Genomic DNA, 25284 nt, shown 5'->3' on the forward strand with positions numbered 1-25284 from the left:
TTTTAATTCTCTAAAGAACAATGTCTTGGTTTGGTGGCCAAATTATGACACAGTCATTCACTTGATTTACACTTTTGCTGAACAAGCTAGCTCGTGATGAGACCCCTTGTATTTTGATTGCAACAATCTTGAGTCGTTGCCCTGTTTTTGTAGACAGTTTTGGCAAAGTCAACAAGTTATAACATCTGTGATCATGATAAGCCGACTCGTGATGAGACCTCTTATTCTTTGAGATATAGTGTTTTCTCGGATTATTCCTCTGAATGTTGCAATTTCCTTTAGCAGGGAGGAAGTCATTGTTTTTCCTTAAGAAAGCTCTGGATGACAATAATAGAGTTTGAAAACAGCAGCTTTACAGAGAATATTTATTTTATTATGGATACCTTTCATTGCGCTGATATAAAACAATTTTTTACCAAAGGTTGCTTTCATCAAATTTTTAAAGTTGAAACTAGTATCATGTCTAGGCTAAAGTTAACTCTATTTGTCAATAATAAAAATCAGATTTTTCGAAAAATTTTACTACTTGTACAAGCGAAATCAAAATCTGATAGAGAATTGGTGTGCTCTTCATGAACCCTTTTTAGTGACCATTTACAACTGGTTTTATTTATAAGAAAGAGAAAAACAAATAAAAACTAAAACTATCCTACAAAAATAGAAGAATGATCTTCTATGGAAAATACATTTTAAGGATCTGTCCATTAACAGGCAAAGAATCTCTTCTACCTGCTAAATCCTGCAACACAAACGTTGATGGGCCTATGACTTCTACAATTTGAAAAGGACCAAGCCACATTTTCTGAAATTTTGTATGTTTGCCCTTTTCTTCATGAGCCTTATCCCATTTCAAAACTAAATCTCCCATCTGAAAATTCTTTCTGGTCATTATGCTTGAGTCAAAAGAGGATTTTATTAGCGCTTGGTGATGAGCATGGGTTTTCTTAGCTTGTTCTCGTCGTTCTTCTAATTTGATTATTTCCATTTGTCTCAATTGTAAGGAGGAAGTAGATACTTCATCGATGTATTGTACTAAAGACAAAGAGGGAATGACTAAGTGAGTTGGAAGAACCACTTCTTTCCCATAAACTAAATTAAAGGGAGAAGTGCCGATTGAAGCTTTCTTCGTAATTCTATCTGCCCATAAAGCATTTACCAACGCTTTGTGCCAATTCTTTTGGTTTTGGTCGACTGTTCTTTTAATAATCCTTATTAGGTTCTTGTTTGTTGATTCAACCAATCCATTACCTTGCGGATAGTAGTTGGTAGAATATTTCAGTTTGAACCCTCTTTTAAGTGCAAACTCAGTCATTGCATTTCCAGAAAAGTATGAGGCATTATCAAACATTAAGGCCGTTGGCAATCCAAACCTAGTGATTATAAATTGATCTATGAATTCAATAATTTTTTCAGAATTAGCTGTCTTGAGAGGAACTGCTTCTACCCATTTAGTAAAATAATCTGTTTCCGTGAGGATGTACCTATGCTGCTTAGAAGAGTGAGGAATGATCTCACCTATTATGTCCAAGCCCCACTGACTGAATGGTTGCTCGATGTTTACCGGCTGTAGTGCCACGGACGATTTATTTTGTTTCCCTGCAGCAGTCTGGTAGACTTGGCATTTCCTCACGTAACTGTGTGAGTCTTTGAACAGCGTGGGCCAATAATATCCTGCACGTAAGATTTCATGTGCAGTAGCATCTCCAGCATAGTGTCCGCCTGCTGGTCCATCGTGGAGTTCCTGCAAAACCTTTTCGGCTTCCGTTTTCTCAAGACACCTAAGAAGCACAGAATGGTAATTCCTTTTAAACAGAACATCATTTATGAGCTGGTATTGTTTAGCTTTCAATCTTAGAGCTCTTTTCTTGGTGTGATCCAGGTGTGATGGAGCATACCCGTTCTTAAGAAAATAAATGGTGTCAGCATATAATGATCCTGCATCGTTTAGGCTTACCTCATACGTATGTACCTCTTCAGATGAATTCTCAGGAATTTGCGATGCTCCAGCCAACATTTTGCAGAAGCCTTGACCTCTTACAATGTTTGCTGGTTTGATCTCAAGATCGTATTCTTGTAAAGCGGTGATCCAACTTGCTCTTTTTTCGCCCACATCCTTCTGTATTAGAAGGTTTCTTACCGCTTGTAAATTCGAGCTAAATAAAGCAATTGGAGCTTCCGCTTTCTCTTGATTTGCTTGAGTTAGAATCGCGGCATAAGATTTCTCTGAGGCAAATGTATATAAGATAAAAGATTCTGAAAAATTCAGGGTTGCTAAAGATGGAGCGTTAATGATAGCTTGTTTGATAAAGTTGAATGCTTCATGCTCATCTTGACCCCATTTAAAATTTGAATTCTTTTTTATCATGTTTTGCAAAGGAGAAACAATACGTGAAAAATTTGGGACAAATCTCTTTACAAAATTGATTTGACCAAGGAAAGATTGCATGGCTTTTTTGTTATGAGGCATGGATATTTCAGAAATTTCTTTGATTCTGTCAGGTTCAATGTGAATACCAGATTTTGACATTATGAATCCTAGAAGTTTTCCTTCACTTAATGTGAAAAAAAATTTCTTTGGGTTAAGTGAAATCCCATACCTTAAACATCGTTGAAAGATTTGTTTCAAGTCTTTGAGATGGTCGCTTCACTTCTTGGAGTACATTGTTATATCATCCAGCTAAATCACTACGGATTTATTGACTAAACCTTTCAATGTGATGTCCATGGCTCTCTGAAATGTAGCGTCGGCATTGATCAAACCAAATGGCATCTTCCGATATGCGTATGTGCCCCATTTAGTTCGGAATGTGGTTTTTAACTGATCATTGGGATGTACCAGCACTTGATTGTACCCTGAAAATCCATCTAGAAAAGACATTAATTCTGAGCCTGCTACTACCTGTAATATCTGCTCCATAGGTGGGAGGGGAAAATTGTCTTTCTGACAGGCTTTGTTGAGATTCCGGAAATCGATACAAATTCTAATATCTCCATTTTTCTTTTTAACGAGCACCATATTAGAAACCCATTTGGAATGTCTGACGGGGAAAATTATTTTGGCTCTCAATGGCTTATTTAGCTCAGTCTTTATCTGATTTTCTAAATTGGGGTGGATTTTTCTGAGTTTTTGTTGGACAGGTTTTTCATTGTCAATCATAGGGATAGTATGTTGAATGATATAAGTGTTGTATGTCTTCAGCTCATCGTAATTCCAGGCAAAAACGTTTTTGTATTGTCTCAAAAGACGGATATATGCTAATTTTCTTCAGGGGCTAGGCCGTGGCCTAGATTAACGTTTTGTGGTTTCTCATCAGTTCCTAGGTTTACTAATTCATAGTTCAAAGTCGAACTGTAGAGCTTAGAATTGGTAGACCTTTTAAACCGACTTTTCAAATCATACAAGTCTTCTAACTTGACCACCGATTTAGGTATAGCATTATCAGTGCTATTTTGTTGTATTTGGTGATCATGACGGTCTTCGTCAATTATTTGATTGGAGTAGGATCCTTCAGAAGTGAGGAAATTTACAATGTCAGGATCATCATTGAATACTCTCCAGTTTGTGATGTTGTCAGAGATGGATGGTCTGAAGATTATTTCTATTGAGAATCTATCTGGACTAAAATCTTCGGAGGGAATAAGTCTAGAGGCTACGTTAGCTAACAGGTCTGCGCTCGCATTTTGGAGTCTTGGGATTGACGAAATATTGAATGCTATGAAATGTGCAGTCAGATATTGTACTAAAGATTGATAGTGCTTCAAATGACCTGATAGGAAATGTATGGTGTTACCTACCTATTTGACGACAATCTTAGAGTATCCAAAGACTTGAAGGTACTTAACATTCAACCCGATTGCTTTGTATAGGCCTTGCACCAAGGCCTTGTATTCCGCTGTATTGTTTGTGCAATCGAATTCAAGTCTGCACGTAAGCATGGTCTTACTTCCGTCTGGGCTAATCAGAACGCATCCTGCTCCTGCTCCCTCTTTAGATTTGGAGCCATCAAAGTATAATTTCCAAAACAAAGATGTATTTACACGGTTATCGAAAAAATTAACACATTTTGAATTATCAGTTTGGGAAAAATTTTCGAGTTGGGACAAAACTGGATTTTCTAAGTAAGGTGAGGTATGAGCATTGAAATCGCCGAGGAAAGAATCTACCAAGTAATTGCCTATGATACTGCTGTTGTATGCTATTGCTTCATTTTCTCCCTCCAATTCAGTCACTATGTACTTCTGGTGTAACTCTTGTTCAACCTTTATTTGATTCGGTTTACCATTGTAGGGTAACCACATGTGCGACCAGTCGGTTGAGAAATATCCGTGGAGTTTTTCGTACCAATCCCTGCTAAGAATCAAGCCATAGAATTTAGGGATATCAGCTACTAGAATGTCAATAACCTGACATACCTTTGGGTTAGACGACAATCTTATGGTCACTTGATTAAGTTCACCAATCACTTCGACTTGAGATCGATCAAGTTGAACTATGCGCACTGCGGATTTTTGTGGTTGAACATTCAATTTGGCACATATTGATCTGGGTAAAATATTCGTTGAAGCACCAGAATCAACCAAACAATTGTGTACATTTTTATTGAAAATCTCATAAGTGAGAAGAAAAGGGGGAGTATGAGACCTTGATCTTCCTCCAATCAAGGCGATGTCATTTGGGTCAACTTTATTGATCGTGTTGGTTGGAGGTCTTCCCATGTTGTGGGAAGCTACAGCTGTAGGCAAAGATGTAGTAGGCACAACATGCAATTCTTTCATCATTATTTTCTGTTGATGTTTCAATTTGCTCAATTCATAAAGAGTGATATTAGCCCTAGTCTTTTTCATGTCATCAATAATATTGTATTCCATTTCATCCGACACTATCAGTGTTTTTGATGGAGGTGCTTGATCTGATTGGACTGGGCTAGATTGGGTCGCTTTAGCGGTTGTTTTCTTTGTTGCGACCTTATCTTTTGTTGTAGGGCTTGCGCCCTTCTGTTTAGGGGTAGTTTGGGGAGGATCAAGTTGATTTTTGCTTCGTGTGCTAACCGGAAATGCTTCTTGATCTTCTTCTTGTGGGAGGATGAAATCCCACATTCCTTGTAGTTCCACAACTTCTTCGTCATCGGTCTGCCCTTCAATGGTATTCTCTTCTTCTTCCTCTTCTTTGGATTCGACGTTTGAGATAGCATTGGGTGGTTTCACATCCATTGAAGGACTTCTTTTAAAAGTTCTGTAGGGCTTTTTGGAAGAAGTTTCTGCTACTTGTTTTTTTATGTCAATCATCTCATTGGACATGGCCTTTAATACTTTTTGTAATCCTTCCAAATCGAAAGGATCTTTCATTTGTTTCTTCTTGGTGTCTTCTTTGAAAGAGATTTTCTTAGATTTGCGTTCCTCTATCGCAGATCTCTTTTCTAGGGCTACTACGCGTTTCTCTAATGCTATCACCTCTGTCAAGTTTTCAACTAAGGTCGTCTTGTTTGCCCTATCTACGAATATTACCAAGTTTGATGGTAAGGCCGTAATATACCATTCACATCTTACTTCCTCGCTGGGTTGGGAAGCAGCGGGAATTTTGTTGAGGATTTTATTGAACCGTAAATTGAAATCTTTAATGGGTTCTCTAGCCTCGGCTTTAAGATTGGATAGGTCATTGATCAACATCGTTGTTGATCTGTCATCACCGAACTTGGTAAGGAATTGACTTTGAAAAATGTCCCAACTTGTGATAGACCCGGAAGGTAACGAAAAGTACCATGACCCAGTTGTTCCTTTCATTGTATAGGGAAAAAGCCGAACGACAGCATCCTCGTTGGTAACTCCGTTGAGATTAACAGAAAGCATGAAATTATTAATATGCTCTTCAGTTAGCATGCCTGCTTCTGGATTGAACTTGGGTAGCCATTTCTCAGGATGGGCCGGTATCTGGCTCAGGGGTGGAGGCATTAAAACTGCCCCAGGATTATTCCATGGAGACTGGGCCATCGTTGAGCTGCTAGTAAATGAAAGTGCAGAGGATGATCCCTGATGCTGAGAAGATGAAGATATTATGATCTTTGATGATTGAAGAGGAGGGGTTGTGGAATATGGATGAGTGATTTGGAATGAAGATGTGGGTGGCTGACTTCACGGTGAGGGAGTTGAAATGGACGAAGTAGATGAAAGAGTCTCACTGTCAGACTCTGGTGGTGTTTTCCTTGCTCCTTTCCTGGTGGGGAGAGGGAGTTTAGTTGGCTGGATGCCAAATTTTTCACTCTTAAATCTGGTCAGGGGATGAGCAGGATTGTACTGCGAAGTCATGCTGCTTTGAGATTTATCAAACCTCTAAGTAAAAATAGAAAATCCCTGGAGTTTGCGAATCAGAGTTTGAACTTCAGGGGGTCCAATGATAAATTGGTCTAAAATATTAGGGTAAGTAGCAGCGGTGGATACTCGAGCGACTTCTGACTCTGGATTTAAACATACTGGAGAAGTCAGGGGAGTTGATGAGGGCGATTTACTCTCAGAATGGTATTTAGATTTTGATTTAGGTGCCATTCATATTTCGTGCCCTCCTTCTAGCACCAAATATGTTGAAGGCCCGAAAATTGGGTCGACAACAAGGGGGATACCCACCCGGTCCGGAACTTGGTTCGCAGCTCCTTATCCGTTTGGTATAGCGGGTCTAACTAGGCGTAATGGGACCAGTTTCACAATCTAAGGGGTGTGTGTGTGTGTAGAGTTGGATGATGCTGATCTAGGAGTATTTAAAGCTAATTTAATTCAAACTTCTAAACTAACTCTATGTTATTGTAATCTAATGAGAAACAACACATCTAATCTACGCTAACCCGGGGTGTATTTCTTCTATTATGCGATCTAAAGAGATTTCAAACAATAACTGGTAATAAAGATCATTCAGCTATCATAAGAATAGAAATCAATAAAGATAAACCACTTTGCATAAAAAGTTAAGCAAAACAGTTGTGAACAACATATCGCATAGTAAGTTATTCATATATCAAGCACAAATAAATGACTCCACCGTACAGAAGTGCCAAATGGTAACCCACACATTCATGCATTAACATATAAACAACTTGAAAACTGCATATTACTTTAAGAATATAAGCAGAAATGGTCAAGAGATAAAAGTACCATTTATGACTGGTTCCACTCATAAGCTTCAAGCAACAACGATTTATCTCTACTTGTTCTAATATCTACTAAGAGTACAAAAGTGCAACATCAGTAGCAGACATTAAATGCAAACATTGATAAATCTTGATCCATCCATTCATCAAAAACCCCCTCCGACGGTGCAAAAGTGCATGTTCTGAGGACAACTTTTTTGACAAATTTCCGGACCCTTCTCCAAATGCCTGAGAAGGGTTTAAATACTGCTAACTAATTAATTTTAATTACATAAAGTTAGGACACAGTTTCAAATGACCGCCCTTCTACTAAAGCAAATTTATTTCTAAAAATTGAATCTAATTTCTAACCGTTTTTGTATTTTCTCCTTAGTGCTGTAAGAAATGCAACATTCGCCTGGGGAGAGTCGGCTGGTCATATTTCCTTTTCGTTTGAGTTACGAAAATAGAAATAACAAGAGCTGGCACCGCTTTTTGGTAGACTTTAGAAGATATTTTCGAAAATCTTCCTCTCACTTGGTGTATTCACTATGTGTATTCTTGGTAATAACCCAAATTTCTCTCAAACTGATTGTGCTTTTGCTATTTCGGTTTCCGGCCTTGCGAATGACCGAATAAGTTAGGAATTTTCCTCTCTGAACAATTCTCTGTATTGAAAACTGCTTCCGTTCTTTGTTCCAAGCTTTTCTGGTGCATTTTCCCTCTTTAGCATTTTTCTTTTTACTTTACCCAGTCTATGCTTCAGGAGATTTTGTAAACATGCTGCTTTTGTGTGCCTTCGACTCTGGCCGTTGTATGGTCTAATGACATCACCATCTGGTGAGTGATACTCTAGAATCCGCGGTCCTGCTGCATGTGGCATCCGTTTGCGAAGGCATCTCTTCTCTGAGTATTGACGCTTTCCCCTTTTCCTTAGATGTTTCCTGCACATTGCTTTATATTAGTTGCTGTCTTACAGTTTACGCAAAGGAAAAGAGTAATGACGAAGAGATTGACATGAAAGCTTTAAGCTCTAATGAATGCATAATCATGACACTCATAATGAACTGACTCTTCAAAAAACACAACACAATCCTTCTTGGATACTTTGGCGTACAATCATTAATTTCTTTTAAGGGGCGCGCCCAATTTTGATATACAGACAACTTTCCTTGAATACTGTGTCGAGGAAAATTTGCGATGAGTGATTTCTGCGACTCGCATCGCAGTATTGAGGATTGCGTCGTCAAGATATGTCATCGCAGGAATTGATGGTCGCATTCATCGCAAATCGCAATATCGCAGATCGCAATATCGCAAATCACAATATCGCAAATCGTGAATAGTCATCCGATCATTGTGTGCTGCTTATGCGATGCTGCGATATGCGACGCCGCATATCGACTTTTGGCGATTCCTTAAGTTTTTTATTTAAGAGCGCTTCACAAAATTTGTGATGCAATGAATTTCACGTCGTTTCTTCGCAGCTTATTGTGCGCATAGGAAAACATTTCACTCTCTTCTTGCGATGCGATATAGCTTTGGGGAGTTAAAATACAAAAATTTTGATAAAATGTTTTTTGGATTTTTTTATTAAGGGTCCCCATTTTCTTGGTGTTATTGCTAATACCAAACAAAGAGGGGGGTTGTTGGTGACCAAAACACTTCTGTAATGGAAGGTAATAATGACTTGATAAACCATTCAGCTAAAATCTGGTCAGGAATGTATGTTTTTACCATTCTATGATGATGTCGTCACTCATGAATATGATTGAATATGTGAGTGGCCGTCGTTTGCTTGAAATTGGTAAGAAGTTCTGTTCCCGTTTCGTACCTTATAGGTAACTGAAAATGGGTTAAAAAGGTTGTGGCTAGGGTACTGAAGTTACCAAACAAAGCTCTAGGTAATTCGATATACCATTTTGCTGCCGGTCCAGTTAACGTTCTCTGAAAAAGGCAAAGCCTAATTGAATCATCGTTTAGGGTGTTTGATGAACACCACAGATGGAAGGTCATCATGTGATTCGATGGGTCTTTGCCCGGATTTTCATGAAATTTAGGAATATCTGACGGAAGTTTATGTGGAATCGCTGACCACCAAGGGGCGTAAGCAATTGGATCTTTTGTTAGCCGATTTAGATCTGGTAACTCCAAAGTTTCCACGAAGGGTAACTGTTGATTCAGGTATGGCGAAGCATACCCAGGGTAGGATGGAATTGCCTTAGTAGTCAGTCATTGCATACCAACATAATGCATTTGATGTTGGTAACTTTGGTAAGGTTTATGGGCATAACCATTGTAGAATGGTTGATTTTGACTATTTTGAATATACGGTTGCCCATTATTTGCAAATATTTGTTGCTCATACCCTTGGTAAACTTGTTGGAATTGTGGTTGTTGATATTGCACCAGCCATGGTTGTGAAGCCATGTGTTGTTGTCCAATACTGGCTGTTTGACCAAGATGAGGGGTAATTGTACCCATTTGGGCCTGTGTCATCCTGCTAGTTGGCAATCTTGGTTGAGTCGGAGGGGCAAGAGGTTGTTGCATTATGACCTGAGAAACCTGAGGTTGGCACACAATAGGAAATGCTTTTACTTGTGAAACCATCACAATAGCTGGCGTAGTTGGTATATTTGACATGGTTAAACATTGTTGCATTGAGTATACAACTCTTGGTTGTTGAGGCAGTATTGACACCCAACCACTGGTTGTAATTCCAACATAACCTGAATTTTGTTGCAAAATCTCATATGGTTGTTCTCCCAGAGAAGATAATGAAAGGGTATATTTCCCACCATACAGCGGTAACCCGGTACTCAAAGGAATGATTTTCCTTTGAGGATTGGTTTTCCCAAATTGACATCGTGAAGGACCAATTTGCTAAGACTCAACATAAGAGTTTTCAGGTATTATTCCAGATGAACAAAAAGGAACGAACCACACTGTCGAAATAGCCCTTGATTGGGCCCCACCTAGTGATTGAGAACTAGTTGGTATAGCTTGTATGCCAGCGAACATTGTTGGAGTGACAACAGGAAGTTCTGTCGTTGCTATGTCAGATGACACAGTCCTAGATGTCGATGGTCGTTCAGACATTTCTAGTCTATCCAAATGTTTTCCTAGTGATTCTACAGGAGCTTCTGATAACGGCAGACTAATTTCTGATGAAGAAGGATACAGGGCGATCCCGACTCCAAATTGCGATGGAGGTTCCAAAGCATTTTTAGAGTCATTAAATTTATTTACAGTTGATCTTGCTTAAGAAATTTTCTTTTCAGGTTCACCGCGTGATGTAGATATACAATTCCTAAAATGCAATCTAAGATGATAAACAATTGTTTAATCTTCTTTTTGCAATGAAAATCCTAACTACTAAAGAAAGAGGGATGATTTTCTTTCAACATAAAGCAGAGAGCACACACTATATGCACTATCCTAAATCAAACCAACAAGCAGTCTAAATGAAAATGCACGTGCATGTATTTTTTTTCAGCCTTCTTAATGTATGAATGATCATAAGAAAGCTAAGTGCAAATCTGAATTATTTTCAAAGCGACAATACTCAACAAATTTCTTTTCAAAATGTAGTGAAGCCAAGAGAGACACTTTGCGATTTCAAAATGAAAATTGCTTTTCGACACTTAAAAAACTACTAATTCAAATCATATACAATAGTAACTATATAATCGACTATCAAGAACAATGGGATTGTCTTCTATGACTAAAAACGACAGCTATGACACTTTCAGATCAAGAAACGATAGTTCGACTATGCTACTTTTTTGCAAAAGAGAACCGAAAATGATGCACAATACATAAAAACACTTATAGTTCTTTGCACTATGGAGGCGGAATAATGTAAGAGAAGGGGGTTTTCACAGAGATACACTAACCACAGACAACAAAACTCCTGAATAGGACTAAAAATAGTGAGGGAAAAACCAAAGCCTGAAGGTAAAGTTAACCTTCCCTGACCATCGCACCTGTCACACAATGAATTCAGTATGCAGCGCACCTACTGCACTCGGGAAGTGCGATGCATACAGACTGCCTTGAAGGCAGGGTGTGATGGTACTAGTGCGAGACTTTGAATGAGTTTTTACGTACAATTTGAAATCCAGTTTAGGGGTTTAAGCCAAGTAAGTGATGTTCATTATATGTAAATCACAGAGGTTGATCTAAGGAGGTTACTAGAGCCACCACTTAGGGAAATTAGACTGTTTGTAGATCGATTGTTTAATTCATAAACAAAACCTAGAGATAGACTGAAGCAGCATTGATCTACTTTGCATTTGTAAAACAAATGCAGTTCGAAGGCTAGCTGGCTTGGCTTCAGGCTCCGTCTGTAAGTTTATAAAAGAAACAAAGATAGGCTAACAAACAATCTAGTCGCTCCCCAGTGGAGTCGCCATTTTGTTACTGGGAAATCTAGTGTCTATGCAGAGCTGCTAGTCCCACTAAGGCTGGTAGCTACCTTAGAAACAAACAAAGTAAAACTACTTTCGTTTTCCTTTATGATAAATAGATAAGAGGGGAACAAGGACACCAACCTCAATCTTGCGCTTGGTTCCTCGCTTGATTCCTCTCCCTTCTAATAGATCTTTGCCACTCGCTTCCTCGTCAGCCCAGCTTCAAAGAGCACCTGCGGAATCAAAGCAGCATAATACTATCCAAGAACAGAGATCTACTAGCATAAACAATATAGGACCAGATGTATATTGACCACACACAAACATATACCATAAAACATGCAAGAATGTGGAGGAAAACTTGAATAGCTTTATTAATATAAAGAAAGAGCAAAGATGATTACGACCATTTGTTCTGACCCAACATCATCCTCTTAGCAAGAAGCCCTTCTTCACCTCATGAAAATCTTAGACCACCCAACACTATGATGTTACAGCAAGAAACCAACAGCACTTCTTCACAAGATACAAAATTCCAGCCTCTGAATCTCTGGGATGAGGGATCCATATATAGATGTTTGTAAAGGGGGTGAGCCAGCTTATCGGATTTGATTAGTGTCCTCTCTCTGATAGTTCTTGATTCCACTTGGAGAATGATGATCTCTTACTCATCCCTGGGCAAATTCAGAGAGGCAAGTGTCACAGGAGAAGTTTCTGGAAGATTCCATGATTTTCCACCTTGCATACTGCCTCTGCCATTTGTCCATTCTCGCCCATCACACCCCATAGAAGGTATTTTTAGTATGCATCGCACCCTCTGTGTGTATTTAGGTGGGATGCATCGCACTTTGTCCATAGAGTAGGTGAGATGGTATAGTTTTGACCAGTTCTGAGTAGTTTTTCATGGAGAATTTCTGGGAGATGATGTAATCAGTTGACCTTGTTCTTTTAGGGGATAGAACAACACTTTTAGGGACTTAGGAGCCCTTGTTTTATGTACATATATGATTGGGCTTGCAGTGCCCAAAAATGTCTATAACACAAAGGGGGAGTTCAATCAAAGAATTCAGCATGTTCCTAGGGGGAGCATGATCAATATTCATATTAAGTTGTTAAAATATGAAAGTCTTCGTTTTTATCAACCCTTTACCCTTGATATCAAAGTGGGTGTGTATCTTGGTCCACCCTTTTCCCTTGATGTCAAAGGGGGAGAGTATTTTGGTGTTTCTTCTTATCTCTAACAGTTTCTACAGCTTGCAGTAATCAACGCCAATGGGCCATCAAGTCCAAAGGGGGACATTGTTAGAATTATGATACATGTGTTGTACTTGATGGAAACGCACTTGTAGTACAAAAAATCACTTGTATATGGTAACTAGATGAATATATAGGAGATATATCATGTGATAGAATGCATGGCAGTTGTGTTTATAGATGTGACAAAATGTAGGGCAGTTCAAAGGAATCATTTCAGAAGTAATATGGCAAATCACATTATAACAAGTCTATTCAGAGGGAACAAAGTAATGGTACAAAAAGGAACAAAGGACTACAAATCAGAATCAACAAATTGAAGAAAGAGAATAGTTTAATAAGTATACACTGGTTCACCTTGTCCTAGTAGCGTATACACGCGGGCTCATGGAATGAAAGGAGCATGTACGTATGCACGCACTTTCACAGAAGGAAAAGCACGTATGGGATGGAAAATCAAGGTTTTGGTCCAAGGTATTTAGTCCAAGGTATTTGGTTCGAGGAATTGGTCTAAGGTTTTGGTCCAAGGTATTGGTCTGAGGTATTTGCTCCAAGGTATTGGTCTGAGGTATTTGGTCCAGGGTATTGGTCTGAGGTTTTGGTCCAAGGTATTGGCCTAAGGTATTTGTTATGAGGTTTTAGTCGAAGGTATTGGTTCGAGGTATCTAGTCGAAGGTATTGGTCCATGGTATTTGGTCTGAGACATTGTTCTGATGTACTTGGTCCAAGGTATTGAGAAAGACCTAAAAATAAATAAGGAGGAGAAGATAAAAGGGATGAGTGCACAAGTAATGAATATCCTATGAAGTGTTAGGTCAAAAGAAAATATGCATGTTACGGGTTTCTGATGCTTTTATTGATCTAGACTAAATATGCACCTAAGCATTTGATGATGGATGAGATCTAATGATGGATTAGGATAATAATGACTTATCATTATGTGATCTGATAATGGATGGGCTAGATATGATTGCTAACACATGTTTTATCCTTTTTATGTGATGATCTGGGTATTTCTAAAGTTGGGAATTGTAGCAAAATTATAAGTAAGTATTTGTACATCTATACACTGGTTCTCTTTGGTGAATGTGTGTATACACACTGGTTCGTCCCCTTCCAAGTAGCTTATGCAAAAGAAAAGATTGATGTTCAAGGATGACTGATCTATCAGATTAGTGTTGTTGTTTTATTTTTGTCTGTCAATGAAGTATTCTTAGATCTGAAAGTAAAAATGAATGCATAAAGATTTTGTGTCTCATTAATTAATTGATTAAGAAAGAATTTTGATCCTTGTTGCTATCTATTTATAACTCTTTAATATGACAATAAATCTTCAGAATGTCATTGATTGGTACAGTTTTTAGTTCAAGATTTTTATGATTCAGTATATTTAGAGGTATACACAGGTTGGGAAAAAGGAAGTAGTGTATACGTGCAGGTTTGATTCATTAAAGGATCGTATAAATTCTGAAACATGACTTTTGATGTTACAGTTAGTTCTGGTTGTTGATGTAGTGTTCTGGGTTCAAATCTATGTACTAGTTAGAGTGATCTCTCTATTCCATTTGATTGCTTGAATTTGATTAAGTTTGAATGAATGGTTGATTCAATTGTGTTAGAGGTTTAGTGATTGTTTGATTCGGTTTGTTAGAGGTTCATAGGTCTAAGTGATTGTTTGTTTCAGTTATATCATTAAGTTTTAGTTATATTAAAGATTGATTGGGTTTCAATGATTGGTAGATGTATATGTATTTGATGGTTGTATTACAGTGGTAATTGATTTTGAGATTTGATGTTACTAATGGGTCCAGTATGAAAATTTTGTAGGTTTTAACCCTGTACAGAAATTACCTACATACAAATTCTTAAACAAAGAAAATAAATAATGCGAGAGCATAACACATAAAACACATATGCACAGAGATTTTCCCCTGGATCCCAAAACCAGGACTACTAGCTTGATTTTTCATTATGTTCCTTTCAATGTTACAATACATATTTATACATGCCAAAGCATCCAATACCATGGACCAAAATCCATCGCGTCCAATACCATGGACCAAAAACCATCACGTCCAATACCATGGACAGAAAACCATCACGTCCAAAAATCATGTGTGAAAATGATGCACGCAACCATAGGTGGGTCTGACCAACCTAACATAGGGTCCAAAACCAAAATTTTCCAGGGCACTGCCCCGGACCCCATAAAGTGGGGTTACGAATGCCCTTCAAACCCCCTATTGACTATGTGGAAAGAGTATAACACAACCCAACAATCTCCCACTTGTTGTTTTCTTTCCACGGGGGGCCACAGGAGAGCTTAGTCATTTTTCCAGCCCTGAGATGCCCATTTCTTCTCTACACCAAGAGAATTTCTGAGAGCTCACAGATTTTGTCAATACATCTGTAGTATTCTTCAAAGTGTTCACCTTTTGTAGCAACGCCTTTCTATCTTCTATCATATCCCTCACAAAGTGATAATGAACATCAATGTTCTTTGTCTTTGAATGATAAGCAGGGTTCTTTGCCAAGAAAATTGCTCTTTGGCTGTCACAGTCTATTCTTATAGCTCCCTGTACTAACCCCATACTTGAACACAATATCTACAACCAAACTGCTTCCTTGCTTGCATGAGTGGCTGCCATGTATTCTGCCTCTGTAGTTGATAGTGCCACTATAGATTGTTTCTTACTCATCCAACTAACTGCACCTCCAAATAGGTTAAACACATACCCACTTGTATATCTTCTCTGATCCAAATCTCTAACCTAGTCTGCATCAACAAAGCCATGAATATCCAACACTCTATCCAATCCTGGTCTTCCTCGGTAGCACAAACCATAATCACTAGTGCCATGCAAATACTTGAAAACCCGCTTCACTGCTTTCCAGTGCTCCTTCCCAGGTTTTGACATAAACCTGCTCAAAACTCCCACTGCATGTGCAATGTATGGTCTAGTACAGACCATTGCATACATCAGGCTACCCACTGCACTTGAATATGGAACACGGGACATGTCCTCTTCCTCTTCTTGTGTCTTGGGACACTCTTCAATAGATAACCTCACACCTACAGGAATAGGAACCTTCACCAGTTTACTATCCTGCATATTGAACATCTGCAGTATTGTCTCGACATACTTCCTCTAGTTTAACCAGAGCTTCCTCTTTGCCTGATCTCTTTTAATTTCCATGCCCAAAATATAGTTTGCAGCACCAAGATCTTTCATGTCGAATTTGGAGGACAATTGGGTCTTCAAATCCTGGATAATTTCTTTGTCATTTCCAACTAGCAACATATCATCCACATACAAGACCAGATAAATAACATGGTCACCAATTAATTTAGATACACACAATGATCTTCTTTGCTTCTGGTGAAGCCAAGTCCCGTATAAATGTATCAAATTTCTGATACCACATCCTTGGTGACTATTTTAACCCATATAGAGACTTCTTTAACTTGCATACCAGTTATTTCTTACCCTTCACCACAAAGCCTTTAGGTTGCTTCATGTAGATTTCCTCTTCCAAATCCCCATGAAGAAATGTTGTCTTCACATCCATCTGTTCTACCTCAAAATCAAAAGCAGTAGCAATAGATAAAAGTAATCTAATAGAAGTTACCTTGGCAACAAGAGAAAAAATATCACCAAAATCAATTCTTGGCACCTGGGAATAACCTTTTGCTACCAACCAAGCTTTGTATTTCTCCACCTTTCCTTCTGCATTTGTCTTCTTCTTGAACACCCATTTGCTGCCAATGGGTTTCCTTCCAACTAGCAACTCCACCAGATCCCAAGCTTAATTTTTGTGCAAAGATGCCATTTCATCAACCATGGCCTCTTTCCAGAGTTTTCCATCCTCTGAATCCACTGCTTCCTTCATAGTTCTGGGATCATCATTAGTAACAGACAAAGAAAAATTTCAACAAAAAGTAGATGGATTATACCTTTCTAGCTGCCTTCTTTCTTGAACTGATCTTCTCACAGTCGGAGTTTGTGGCTCTTCATGTTCTGATTCCTCCTCTGCTACAGAGTCTAATTCTTCCTCCTTTAGTTCAAACTCTATCTTCACAGGTTCATTTGGTTGGACTTCATGTTTAATAACATCTTTCACCTCTTTGAACACCACATCTCAACTGTACACAACCTTCCGTGTGACTGGGTTCCAAAGCTTATAACCCTTTAAACCATCTTTATACCCAATAAAGATGCACTTTTCAGATTTAATATCCAACTTGGTTCATTTCTCCTTTGGAACATGTACATATGCATCACATCCAAAGACCCTCATATGTGAAAGAGAGGGTTTCTTACCAGTCCATACTTCTTGTGGAGTCTTATCCTCCAACGCTGATGAAGGTGACCTGTTGACCAGGTAACATGCAATATCCACCGCCTCTGCCCAGAATTCCTGTCCTAACCCAGCACCACTGAGCATGCTTCTTGCCCTTTCCATCAACGTTTTGTTCATTCTTTTTGCGAATCCATTTTGCTGAGGTGTATATGGAGTAGTCTTCTGCCATGCTATACCACACTTCTTACAGAATTCTTCAAATTCCTTACTAGAAAACTCTCCACCATTATCTGTCCTAAGCACCTTTATCTTCTTCTCTGTCTGATTTCCACCAAAGCCTTAAATTCTTTAAACCCGTCGAAGACTTTAGATTTCTTCTTAAGGAAATATATCCATGTATTCCTTGAGAAGTCATCTATAAATGATACATAATACACATACTTGCCCAGTGATGGAACCTTCACAGGTCCAAACACATCACTGTGCACAAGCTCTAATATCTGTTTCATCCTCTTACCACCATAGGGGAAACTCACCCGATTCTGCTTCCCATATACAAAATTTTCACAAAAATCAAAATCCAGAGAGCTATTATTCATACCTTCTACCATACCTTTACCATGAAGTATTCGAAGGCCCTTCTCTCCAATATGTCCAAGCCTTTGATGCCACAACATGGTCTTCTCTCCAGAGACCACTAGATTTTCTACTCCATTTTCAGGAACCATAGAACTATTGCACCCATCAACAACAGTGCTAACTTGCAGCTTGTATAGAGTTCCAATCCAAACTCCCCGCATCAATATGAATGCTCCTCGAACCATCTTGCAGGTATCTTTCTCGAACACTGTCTTTACACCTGCATCATCCCACTTGCTTAGAGAAATTAGATTTCTGGCCAATGCAGGAATATGCAGAACACCCGGAAGTGTTCTAACCCTTCCACCTTGCAACTTCAACTTTACTTTTCCGTGACCGATGATTCTAGTCTTCCTATCATCTCCTAAGAAGACATCACCACCATCGTATTTCTCATACTCGCAGAACCACTCTCTATGGGGAGTGAAGTGAAAGGATGCACCTGAGTTAATCAACCATGCCTCATGATCTACATGTGTATTTGAAGAAGCCAAGTACACATCCCCACCTTCGTCTGAGGTGGTTTTCACCTCTGTAGAAAGAGCATCATCAGATCCATTTCCTTTATCAGGAGCTTTAGATTTACAATCCCTTTTGAAGTGCCCTTCCTTTCTGCATTTCAAGCACACCACATTTGTAGGTTTTCTTGGAGATTTAGATCTTCCACTCGATGACTTATTTTTGTTTCTGTTCTGGGACCGTCCTCGTACAGACAAGGCATCACCATTCTGGCTCTCCATATTTTTCCGTCTCATCTCCTCCATCAGCAAGGCTGAGACTATTTCATCAAACTGTAAAGCAATTGCATTGCTAGCTATTGCAATAACCATACTATCCCACGAATCTAGTAGAGAACACAACAAACTGATGCACTTATCTTCATCTAAAATTTTAATCTCAACAGATGATAACTGACTTACCATAGTATTAAACTCATTCAAATGCTCTGTCACCAAGTCTCCATCTTTCATCCTCAGGTTATACAACTTTTTCCGCAAGAACATTTTATTCACTAGAGACTTAGATTGGTAAAAAGTCCCTAACTTGTCCCACAAAGCCTTCGTCGTAGCTTCCCCTGGTACATTCAGCAATACTGAATCTAAGACACACAGTCGTATTGTGCTCTTTGCCTTCTGACCCAACTTCTTCCATTCTTCATCGGTCACTCTCGTTGGTTTAGTACCCCGATCTACCGCGATCCACTGATATTTATCCACCAACAGATCCTCCATCTTGAGTTTCAACAAATCAAAACTCTGACCATTGAACTTCTCAATCTCTATCTTTCTACTGCTTTCCATCTTCTTTCACCACCAGAATCGATCTCACAGATCTCCCACTGAACAGGGTCTACCACAGGCCCGAGCAAAAAACCCCTCAGCAACAAAGGCGTCCCCTTGAAGCCAAAATAACTCTGATGCCAAATGTAGGTTTTAACCCTATACAGAAATTACCTGCATACGAATTCTTAAACAAAGAAAATAAATAATGCTAGAGCATAACACATAAAACACATATGCACAGAGATTTTCCCCTGGATCCCAAAACCAGGACTACTGGCTTGATTTTTCATTATGTTCCTTTCAATGTTACAATACATATTTATACATACCGAAGCATCCAATACCATGAACCAAAATCCATCGCGTCCAATACCATGGACCGAAAACCATCGCGACCAATACCATGGACAAAAAACCATTGCGTTCAAAAATCATGTGCGAAAATCATGCACAGAACCACAGGTGGGTACGCTTGACCTAACATAGGGTCCGAAACCAAAATTTTCCGGGGCGCTGCCCCAGACCCCATAAAGTGGGGTTACGGGTGCCCTTCAAACCCCCTATTAACTATGTGGAAAGAATATAAAGCAACCCAACAAATTTAATGAAATGAGGCCTTCATGTGTATTGTTGTGTACCAGGAACATCCAGTGTGAAAATTTATGAAATGTGGTCCTTGGAGGAAAATGAGGGTTGGAGACTTTAGTGAGGAAGTCGAAACTTCCTTCTAGTAATGGCTGGTGATTTGATCAGGGGGTTGGAGCTCCCCTCTGGTAGTAGCTGGAGAATTAGTGATGGTTCTAGCCTTCTATAGGTCAAAGACTACATACTAGTAAATATATTAGCTAGTACAAGAACTAGGGGGGTTGTATCTCCCTTCCAGAAGAAGTTGGAGAAAGAGAGAAGGTTGTAGCCTTCTATAGGTGGGTGCCTGTTGGGTCCCTATAATACTAGTGTTTACACCATTACTATTGTAGTTATACCCCTTATTTATATTTTTGTGCCCATATTACCCCCATATTGTTATTTTTGTGCCCCATATTGTTATTTTTGTGGCTTTATATTATTATTGTTAGGTCGGCTGGATTGTATTGTGACTCCTTAGACTCCTATATATAGAAAGGAGGTTTTGTCATTTGAATCATCCAAGAATTGTTCATTTATGTAATGTAAAGGAGGTTTCCCCCTCGAGGAGGCTTAATTCTAAGGCGTTGATATATCTTTTCTATCTTTTCTTGAGTTGGTTTCATAACATTTGGTATCAGAGCTTTGGATTCTAGGGTTTTACTACTCCAAACAGGCCATCATGGAATTTTCTCTATAATGTTTTTTCTATGATGTTTCAGAAGTCGTAACAAAAAACCCATTTTAGAAGAAATCGCGCTGAACCTTGGGCCCGAATTTCAGAGCTTTTCGCACTATATTTGCGGAGATATGATCTGAGGAAGTTGGTCTTTTTGCAGACTCCTGAATTACATCCCAAACAAGTGACCTAAGGAAAATCATCATAACATTCTTTCTGAGCATCAGATTGAAATTTCGTAAGAAGCTACAGAAAGAGGACGGACTTTAGTTTTCTTTTATATATTTTTTCAGAGTCAAATGTCAAAATAGTGACACGTAGCACTCCATACATGTTTGCTCTATTGAACTAGTCTACAATCCGGTCACTACGGGAGATTGTGCATAACTCTTTCTTGGAGAATCCAATTTGGATCAGACTAGTGGCATTGTAAAGAGAACATAGAAGACTACTACATATCACAATTTTAGAACTGGATAATTCGAAATTATAGAGATACATCAGATTCAATATCAAGCTTCTACAAAGTGAAAAAAGGTGTGTAGTTTTTATTTTTATTTTTGCGTAAGCTTTGTTTGAAGGAATTCAAAGGTCATAGTAAAGCATTATTATTAGTAATTGATTCCCTGAAGAAAGAAAATGCAAACACCTAGTAAGCAACCTGAAAGCTCTAGCATGACTTATGAAGAAGAGGAAGAAATGCAACATGATATAGCAAAATTACAAGACCAAGTGCAACAAGTGTCGCTTGCACAAAAAGGAATAGAATCTAAGATGGATGGTTTAAAGAAAGATGTAGAAGCTAAGATGGATTGTTTAAAGAAAGGCGTAGAAGCTAAGATGGATGATTTGAAGATAGACTTGAAGACAAACATGGAAGAATTGAAGAAGTTACTACAAGAAAGGGTCACTAATGGTGAAAGGGTAGTAAAGGAAACTCATTATGAGAACAAAAGAAATGTTAATCATGATTCCATAAACTCTAATGTTGGATCGAAGACCCACCACATTCCAAAAATCGATATGAGGAAGTTTGATGGCAAGGATCCCGCAACATGGATATTATAGATGGAGCAATTCTTCGATCTCAATAATGTGAAAAACACACAAAAGGTACGTATGGAAACTTTATATTTGGAACCAAATCAGTTTGTATGGTATCAATGTCTTTTCTCTCGTAAAAAATTTATCACTTGGGAAATTTTTACGGAAGAATTGATAGCACATTATGAAGATACAAAAAGCAACACTTTTTTTAGCCAATTGATAAGTCTCAAACAAAAGGGTTCAATAATGGAGCACATTGAGGAGTTCCAAAAATTGAACATAAGGGTAAAAGATATTCCAGAGGAGTATAGGATTGATGTGTTCATAGGGTCTTTAAAGGATAATATCCAACATGATGTTCACCTTTGGGAACCTGATTCATTAGAGAAGGCATTCAGGTTAGCAAGAAAAATGGAAATCAAAATTATGGCAACCAGGAAGCATACCACTCACAACTATAAAGACGGAAGTGTTGTTGCCCCTAGTCTTCCACAACCTATAAGGTTGACACCACAACAATTGGAAGAAAAAAGAGCAAAAGGGCTTTGTTACAGTTGTGATAGCAAATACACTAAAGGTCATAAGTGTGCTGAGAAGAAATTATTCTACATAGATTGTGAAGAGGAAGAAGAAAAGGAGCAAGAAAGGTCAAAAGAAGAAGATATACTCCAGGAACAAAGACTAGATGAAGAAAAAATAAATCTGACCATATCTTGTAATGCATTGGCGGGAATTACCACTCCTCAAACCATCAAGATAGAAGGACAAATCAAGAAGAAAACGGTAATAGTGTTGATTGATTCAGGAAGCACCCACAATTTTATTCATTGTAGGGTAGCAAAAGAATTGAATTGCTTCCTATATCTAGCACCAGAGTGTCAAGTAATGATTGCAAATGGAGGAACAATAAATTGCTCGGGAAAGTTCCACAATATCAAGTTATCCATGGGAGAATATGTATTGACTAGCCCAATGCTTTCCATTCCAATGGGAGGTGCTGATGTTGTACTAGGAGTCCAATGGCTACAATCCTTGGGTACAATAGCTTTTAATTTTAAATAACTTTTCATCAAATTTTGTACGGAAGGAAAGGAAGTTGAATTAAGGGGTATTGCAGGGAAACCAGGAAGGATAATCAGCTCTAATGGTATGACGAAGCTTTTAAAAAAGGAGCAAAGAGGAGTAATTGCACAATTATGTTTGCTAGATGTTTCCACATCGGAATCATCTATTTCTCCAGATCTCCAAAAAGTCCTGGATAATCATTCCAAGGTATTTGAGACTCCCAAAGGTGTCCCACCTATGCATGATCATGATCATGCTATTCATCTGATTCCAGGAAGTGTTCCTCCAAACATCAGGCCGTACAGATATCCCTATGTCCAAAAAAGTGAAATTAAACATATGGTTGTAGAAATGCTAGAGGCTGGTATAATTCAACCAAGTCAAAGTTCTTTCTCTGCTCCAATAGTATTGGTGCACAAGAAGGATGGATCATGGCGAATGTGTCCGGATTATAGGGAGCTCAACAAGCTCACTATTAAGGATAAGTTCCCCATTCCTGTCATTGATGAATTACTAGATGAATTGCATGGATCAATTTACTTCACCAAGTTGGAACTTCGTTCGGGATATCATCAAATCAGAATGAAGATTGAAGACATTACGAAAACGACATTTAGAACTCATGAGGGTAATTATGAATTTTTGGTCATGCCTTTTGGCCTTACCAATGCACCTTCAACATTTCAAGGTTTGATGAATTCAATTTTCAAACCATTCCTTAGAAAATTTGTGTTAGTATTTTTTGATGATATACTAATCTACAGCAAGTCTTGGAAGGATCATGTTGAACATGTTGATAGGGTGCTACAACTATTGGAGGAGAAACAACTATATGCAAAAAGATCCAAATGTTTCTTTGGAGTCCAGGAGGTGGAATATTTGGGTCATATTGTATCTCATGAAGGAGTTAAGGTAGACCCTAGCAAAATTAAAGCCATTAAGGAATGGAAAATCCCCACATCCATAAAGCATCTGCGAGGATTTCTTGGGTTGATAGGGTATTATTGCAAGTTTGTTAAGAATTATGGGAGAATAGCAGCGCCTCTAACAATATTATTGAAGAAAGATGCATTTTCATGGACTCCGGAAGCAACAAAGGCCTTTGAACATCTTAAATAGGCAATGTGCCAAGCACCAGTCTTAGCTACACCGGACTTCACAAAAACCTTTATTGTGGAATGTGATGCTTCAGATAATGGAATTGGTGTTGTTTTAATGCAAGATGAAAGATCCATTGATTTTGAAAGTCGTCCAATCAAGGGAAAGTTTTTAAGCAAAGCTATTTATGAGAAGGAAATGTTGGCAATACTCCATGCACTTAAGAAATGGTGACCCTACCTAATGGGAAGACACTTCAAGGTAAAAACGGATCATGATAGCCTTAAATACTTTTTAGAACAAAGATTATCCTCTGCAGAGCAACAAAAGTGGGTCACAAAGATGTTGGGTTAAGACTTTGAAATCATCTACAAAAAAGGGAAGCAAAATGTGGTGGCAGATGCACTCTCAAGAAAGGATGAGGATGTGGAAGCATTGTTTTGTGCCATTTCTATTATCCAACCAGATTGGATAAACGAAGCAAGGGAGGAATGAAAGAATGACGAAGAATTGTGGGCACTGATTCGAAAGCTACAACAATATTCTAGTACGTCTGATACATTTAGCTAGAAAAATGATTCATTATGGTACAAAGATCGCTTATACCTGTGTAAAAATTCCCAGCTAAAACAAAAGATTCTTATGGAATTGCACACTTCTCCCTTAGGAGGGCACTCAGGATTTTTAAAAACTTACCACAGGGTTAAGAAGGAATTTTTTTGGGATGGCCTTAAATCAGATATTCAAAAGTTTGTGGCGGAATGTTTGGTTTGCCAACAAAATAAAATTGAAACAATTAGGACGACGGGTCTATTACAACCTTTATCCATTCCAAGCCAACGTTGGGAGGAGGTTTCAATGGATTTTATCACAGGTTTACCCAATTTTGAGGGGAAGAGCGTCATCATGGTGGTAGTTGACAGACTTACCAAGTACGCACACTTTTGTGCATTATCACATCCATTTAAAGCCAGTACAGTTTCTACTGCATTTATGGAAACAATTCAAAAGCTACATGGAAACCCAAAGATTATTGTAAGTGACAAAGATCCCATTTTCACTGGAAATTTTTGGACAGAATTATTTTCTTGTCTTGGTACTCAGTTAGCTCATAGCTCATCTTATCATCCTCAATCTGATGGGCAAACTAAGATAGTAAACAAATGTTTGGAAGGATATATTCGTTGCTTTGTATCTTAAACAGACACAATGGGTCAAATGGTTGCCTCTGGCTGAATGGTGGTATAACACTTCCTTCCATATAGCAACAAAAATGACCCCATTTATGGCACTTTATGGGTATCAACCACCATCCATCACATCATCTTTAAGAGAAAATTCTAAGGTTCAGGCAGTGGAACATCACATCGAACATCAACAACAAGTCCTCCAACTCTTGAAGGATAACCTTGTGTTGGCACAAAATAGAACGAAACAACAGGCAGAGCAACATCGCAGTGCAAGAAGTTTTGATGTAGGTGATTGGGTATTCCTATAGCTACAACCATGTAAGCAAATGTCCCTAAAGCAAGCTAAGAAGGATAATAAATTATCACCAAATTATTATGGTCCATACAAGGTGTTGCAAAAGATTGGTACTATGGCATACAAATTGGCGCTTCCTGCAGCTTCTCGATTGCATCCAATTTTCCATGTTTCATGTTTAAAGAAGGTTATAGGCGACAAGCTCCCAGTTCAAACAATATTGCCAGAACTTGATGAGGAAGGAAAAATTACATTGGAACCGGAAGCAGTCATAGAAACAA

This window comes from Pinus tabuliformis, chromosome 2_1 (assembly GCF_031772625.1).
Source record: "Pinus tabuliformis cultivar Carrire ecotype Pingquan chromosome 2_1, CPIR1, whole genome shotgun sequence".
Lineage (NCBI taxonomy): Eukaryota > Viridiplantae > Streptophyta > Pinopsida > Pinales > Pinaceae > Pinus > Pinus tabuliformis.